Raw genomic sequence first — 6,760 nt, forward strand, 5'->3', positions numbered from 1 at the left:
CCAGCAGACCAGGCTGCCCAGAGCCACATCCAGCCTGGCCTTGAATGCCTGCAGGGATGGGGCATCCACAGCCTCCTTGGGCAACCTGTTCCAGTTAAGGTTTTCCAGGCTTTCCCTGCCCAGCACTGCTTTGTGTCACATGGCTCACTTACGTATGGGCTGCCTCAGAATCCGGGGTGCTGTCTGCCTTTGGTAGCACTGATTTAATATAAATCAGCTCAGAAATTGTTATGTTACATGAATCCATATGCTGAACACACTGACCCAATGTGGTGCTGAATGCGAGAGTTGCTTACCCAAGCTGATGTTTTACCTTTTCATTTTTTTCCATTCCTCTAGCACCCATATGCAAGATCTTCAGGAGGTGACCCAAGATCTTCACTATGAGAACTTCCGTTCTGAGCGGCTCAAGCGAGGCGGCAGGTTGTCATCTTATTGCTACAAGCCATGTCTTCCTCTGAATTCATTTCTTGGTCTTCTCTCTCTCCCCCCGCCATTTGATTGCAGCTCTCTAGGGGCAGTTAGCAAGAAGTTCCATCAATCAGTTTACATTCACTGTAAGAAAAAGTATGCTGCAAATTTGAGTCAGTTGTGACTTTAAAAGAAGCATAATTAAATCTCTGCTTTAGGGTTTGAACACAGTTTGATTGGTGTATTCAAGGTAAAAACATAGGGAAAATGTATGATAAAGACCTTCTAAAAACATGCAAGTTAGATAAGTGCTGATACATTAAAATGAATCGTTTCTTTGACTTGCATATTTGGACCTTAAGAAAGTAGCTTTAAAAAAAGAAAGTCAAGTCCTGTAGTACTTAATTTAACATGACATAAATAAATAGTTCTCTTTGAAGAGCAGTCATAGGATAATGTCTTTCAGTCCTATTTTGGGCTGTGGTAAAAGAGGCAGGTAGAACACCCTGTTTCTAAAAATAAATAAATAAATAAATAAAATAGCAGAGTCTCTGAAGTTGAGTTTGTGAGAGTTCTTTATGAAGACTGAGTGCTTCCTAACTTAGACTGTGTTGCTTCTCTTATTTCAACCACTAGAGGGTTTCACAATTGCACGTGTCAGTGGGTTTGATATATTTTTGCAAAGTTTTTTCCTTCTGCTGTTGCAATAGATTTTGTCACATGCCTGGTCTGGTTTCAGAAATAGGAGTTTTTGTTTGATTTGCACTTTTGGTAGCGTTTTTGCTGATTAAGAGGTCTGTTAGCAGCTCTTCCACATTGCAGCGTGGGATAAGAAAAATGTACTTGCAAGTGGTATGAAATCTTGAAAAGACAGTACATGCAAATAGTCTTACGCTCAGTTTCTCAGTGTAAAATTGGAATGTTCCCATGAAGCAGCAGTTTCCTTAGATACAGATGGAAGGAATTAACTTTGACAGGAGCAATCAGTGTTTGTGCTGTACTTTTACATGGTACACCCAAAGAATCTGTGGAATTGGGGAAGAACAAAAAGTGATTATACTATAAAAATAATCAAACTTCAAACTCTTAAGTGGAGAAGAGGATAAAGGATGGAAGGATGGCAGATATGTACGGTGGTTTGCTGCTTTTGTGCTTTTGGTTTTGACAACTTAGAAATGTGTACAAACGTATCCTAGCAAGTTTACTCAAAGACAAGTGTACTGATTTCTTAATGGCATTCACTTTAAGTACAATGCTGTACTGAAAACAGGCTGAGGGTCTGCTATCTTCTTGGTTTCAGCTTTTTGTTTACTAAAAGCTTTAAGGATAAGAAGCGTAGTTTGATACGTGGCTTCTAGATGTTTGATAGCAAATGTGGTTCATGACCTTAGAGATGAGAGAGAACTGTCAAAAGAAGGTTCCACCTGGGGGTAACAGGGTTTCAAAGTTCCTGGATAGTAACAAAAATATGGAAGTAACACGTAAAATATCTTGTCCGGCATTCTCTTGAACTTGTTTTGATTTAGTTGTATTGCAGCAATGAAAAAGAATTGAGCACAGTGTGCTCAGATTTCTGAATTGTGTGGTATTCCAATTGTAGTCAGCTAAGTTAACACCATGCTCTGACAAACTGCTCTACTTGAGTAATGTTCAGAAATAGTTTTCACTGATGCCTACAAACATGTTATTGAACAATATTTTTCTATCTTAGGAAAATAGAAGATGAAGAAGTAAATAAAGACCAGATTCTGCTCGAAAAAGAAGCTGAAGTAAGATGAAAAATCTCTATTATTTGGATGGGGGAAACTTTATCTTTGTTTTGCTCTTTTGGGATAGGTGATTTATATGAGCTTGATAATCTGTGATGGGAAAGATGGAATGGTCTAATATAAAACTATGCAAGGTAGAGTAAAAACAGAATATGGAGAGAGGGGTTCTCAGAATACTGATTTATTGGAACAAGTGCAATGTCATATTTAATTGGACTGGTCAATAATGGATGTTCTGCATGTTGTGTGGGAAGGGAGAGCCATCCTTGAATATGAGGAAAGGTTCTAAACTTAGCAGTCGCAAATTGGGAGGAAAAAGTCAATTCAACTCTGCGACAAAGGAGGAAACAGTAGTAGGAATTATCAGGAATAAAGGACAATGTGGAAATTCTCCTTGTTCTGTCACTATGATAAATCCATAATTTATAACTCCAGTTGTTTTACAAACAAATGTAAAAGCCTTAGTGAGTTCAGCATTTCAACAGCACCGTTCTTATTTATTTAACTTTGGGGTAAGAAAACACTTCAGCTTAGGGATGCTGACAAGTCCCAGGTTACAATAAGAAAGCTTATTGATTTCAGTCAGCAAATTTCCAGCCTCTTACTGGTTGGATTATGAGTGGTAGACAAACAGTCCATAACCTAAGATTGCAACTTGTCAGATCAAGCCAATGCAGATGTGTGTTCCATCTTAATATTAATGATTAACAGTGTGGTGGCAGCAGAGAATCATATTCTGAGGTGAGATAAGGCTGAAGGGTTCTCTTATGCTGTATTTCCAGCTTCGTCGCATGCAGGAGATGATTGCGAGAATGCAGGCGCAGATGCAGATGCAAATGCAAGGTGGAGAAGGGGAAAGCAGTGCAGTTCAAGGACACAATGTATAAAGCTTTTGGTAAGATGCTCAAATAGCCATTTAAAGAGACTTTTTTTTTAGTTATGGATAGTACTAAGAAGCTTTGGAAAAATGCTTACAAGATGGGTTTGCATAGGTTTCTGTATTCCTTTTCATTTTATAGTTTAGCTGGTGTTTGAAGGGGCCTGAGGCTAAACTACACAGTAGAGTGATTTTATAAACATGTGTATGTACATGTGTGTGTGTATATATTCATTTTTTCCAGAAATACCACATAAGTTGAGAATCATGGAAGGAATCTCTCAGGTTGTATAAGCAGGTGGCTCTCAATTCTCATTGTTTCATTGTAAATAGGAAAAGGACTACTTTGTTTTTTAAGTGTATGAAGATAGCAGATATTAAAAAGTTCTTTTTTGCCTTGTTTGCAGATTACATTATACTCTGGCTTAAAGGAGTCATTCTGGAGTTGAATTATGGTGGCATTATGCCAGAAGGAATGCCTTGTGTTCAACGTGTGACTTGGAGATTATTTTGGAGTTTAACATGGAAATGCATTGTGGTAACTCTTGTGATATGTATTTCATAACACATAGTCAGTATTTTATATATTATACACCCTTGGCATTGTTTTTGCTTAGTAGTTCTTATATTAAGCTTATCTTCAGTTTCCCATTGTAATAGGGATACAAAATAGTCATCAAAACTTTTCTTGCCTGACATGGTGTTAGATGACTTTCTTTGATATTAACTCCCTGTTTTTAATTTTGTGTTATGTTTAAGATTAAGCAGCTGTTAGTGGTATCCTGTTCAGTAGTGTGTAATAGTCACTCATTAGGGAGCCCTGCAAGGTTAGTTTTAAACTTTTGCAGTGTTTTCAGGTATGTGTCTGTGAGACCTTAGCCCTTCCTCCGTCTCTGCTCAGTGCAGGTTTCCTTGGTCTCTGCAAGTATCTAATTAAACTCCAGGCATGCCTTGTGTCTTAATGAAAGAACTAAAAGGCAGTACTTCTTTAAGGGCACACTCCATTTTATATGACAGGTGTTGTGTCCTTCAGATTTAACCCTGAAGGACAGATGTTCTTTTACTGTTTGCCTAAAATCTCTTCCTCTATATTGCAGATAATTTTTAAGAGTTTCCCGTAGGTCAGCACAAATCAGTCCTGCTGTTTTCTGGCATTGCTGTAGCCACATGAGGTTAAATAATGCTGATATATTAAATGAGATAAACCCCAAAGAGTATTCTATGAGTTTTCTATGCATGGGTGTTTCCGTATCCAAATACATATGAATTCTGTAATTACTGAAGAGTATTTTCATACTATTTTTAGGGCATTGCAAACTGTTAATTGTAGTATAAAACATACTACACACAACTGCACACTTCTTTCTTCTTCAAAGTGATCTGTGCCTGACAGGATCAGTGCAAACTGTATTTTAAGGTTCTGCTCCAAGATGGAGTAAACAGTATTACTTCTGAGGTAGCTCCAGGATGCTATGCTTTTCTTTAATTCTTATTTTTAAAGGCCGAGGTCGCTTTCCTTAACACTGCCAGAAAGGGAGCTGTCTTTGAGCTTGGCTGCATATCATGGCAGGTATTGTTTGCAGTCCGTAGAAACAGTTGTAGTGTGCAGCTCCATCTGTGGTGGCTGATAAGGATAAGCAGCCGTGTGCTGTGCTTGGCTTTTTGAGTACTTCTGATAAATCCAGCAATCGGGCCAATCAGGTTTACTAATGTGAATAGTTGTTATCTGAGTAGCTAACAAGTGGGTAAAACTCCAACTTTTTCTCTTCTGAGCTCAGGTGTAGCAATGATTTTTATAGTTTTTAAACTTTTCTTTGAAAAAAAAGCGGTAAGATTTCTACAGCTAATGTATAATTTCAGTGGTACTTAAATAGCAGACATACTTAATCTAGCCAAGCAGCTGAAATTTCTGCCTGCCTGAAACTGCTGTTTATGAACTGTTTTTTATATTTGAATCTTTCTAAAAAGTGAAGTAAGATCTTCCATCACTGCCTTTTCTAGGGAGCTCCAGTTTGCTTTGCAAAAGCAATTATTCCCAATTTTCCATGACTCATGCAGTCTTCACCTCTGAAGTGAAAATGATAACCTTTTATATATTTAGATGCCCAGAAGCACAAAGTCCCATTTTGTCAAATAGTTTGTATAGAACTTGAATGGAAAAGCACACACTCCTAAGTTCTTGTCTGGCCTTTTCTAAACAGCATGCAGAAATGAGGTGGCACCTTACTTGTGTTGCCAGAAACAAAAAACAGTCCACAGCACCTTATTTCTAAATCTTTTGCTATGTTTTTGTGAATCAGTTGTCAGGCTGAAGGGGGCTCTGAGCAACATATCCAGCTGTAGATGTCCCTGTTCTTTGCAGGGCACGTGGTCTAGATGGTCCTTAAAGGTCCCTTCCAACTTGAATTATTCTATGACTCTAGATATTCCAGAAGAACTTATGCACTTACATCACTAAATAGTTTGTGAACTCCCGTCCTATTCTTCAGTTGCCACAAATGTACTTTGTTCTATTACTGCAGCATTTGCCTACTTTTAAGCTATCAGTCTAGTTAAATCTCTGTTAAGTGCTCTGAGCAAAGTGTGCTTCAGGTACTGTCCGCTTTGCCAAGGAGAGCAAACTCTGTGAAGTTGGTGTTTTCACATACAAGCTTAGTAGGGTAAGATAATCTGCAATAGCAATACGAACCAGTACTTGAACCATGAAACCTCAAGTGTATCCAAACCAGACCCTGGTTATACATGTAACTCTGTGTGTGTGTGTGTGTGTGTGTGTGTGTGTGTGTGTGTGTGTGTGTGTGTGTGTGTGTGTTGGTTTTATTTTGCCTTTGTTTTTTATCGTGGGAACAAAAGCAGATTGTCTGTGCTTATAGTGCTGTCTGGTCACTACCTGTGGAATTACTTCAGGCTATGTCTTATTCTTTGAAATAACATGTATCTATTGAGATTTCATCAGGGTAAAGCGTTGTGGATGATTCTTAGGCAATAAATATTTTCATGTATATTTTCTTCATTGGAAAAATCAAGTTTATGGTACTTGTGATTAGCTGTCTTTCAGTTAAAAAAGGCTTCCCAAGTCTGGGAGTGATCTGATCTGGCAGTGTGCCTGATGTCAATGAAGGTCTCTTTCTCCTTCACGTTTCTTGTGATGGCCTTGCAGTCAGGGGGTGTGTGGTGAGACACAACAAGTGAGACCACCATTCTCAGACTGAAGTTTGTCTAAAAAAAAAAATCATTCAGCTACCGGTAGAAAACTTTGGGGACAAAAGGTTGATATTTGTTGTGCTCAACAGGCCACAGTTTATTTTCTGGTACTGCATTGTTGGAGTTCCTATTTTAGGAGTAAAAGTACTTTTGAATTTGCAGAGCTTTATATTTGGTAGCAAAAATGACTTGCTCTTGGTACAGAAATCTTATTGTTCTGTTTTATGTACTGTCATTAGCCAAGGCTATAATAAAAATGCTAAAATAAAAATAAATTTTCTTCTGTTTTGATTGCTTGTTATAATCAACCCTGGCAATGTTTGTTTGTGGTGATGTGTTTTAATTATAAAGGAGTCATTCAGACCTGGTGTAAAGAGAACGCAGTGATGAGCCTGCATTCCTTATGACCACTGAATGTTGTGGATGTTCGAAGTTATTGGTTCAGAGCATTTCCCAGTGGATGTTCCCAGAGCTGCCAAAGCTCCAGCTATGGGACTTT

At 38.2% G+C, this 6,760-nt stretch overlaps 1 long non-coding RNA gene across 1 annotated transcript; it reads left to right on the forward strand.

Moving 5' to 3' along the window:
• The first annotated feature begins 318 nt into the window (after positions 1-318).
• On the forward strand, positions 319-6,541 carry LOC104912596. The gene is made up of 4 exons (XR_794771.3): positions 319-423; positions 2,123-2,180; positions 2,963-3,075; positions 3,465-6,541. It is a non-coding gene; the product is annotated as an uncharacterized LOC104912596 (long non-coding RNA).
• The last annotated feature ends 219 nt before the right edge of the window (positions 6,542-6,760 follow it).

Source organism: Meleagris gallopavo, chromosome 11, assembly GCF_000146605.3.
Source record: "Meleagris gallopavo isolate NT-WF06-2002-E0010 breed Aviagen turkey brand Nicholas breeding stock chromosome 11, Turkey_5.1, whole genome shotgun sequence".
NCBI lineage: Eukaryota > Metazoa > Chordata > Aves > Galliformes > Phasianidae > Meleagris > Meleagris gallopavo.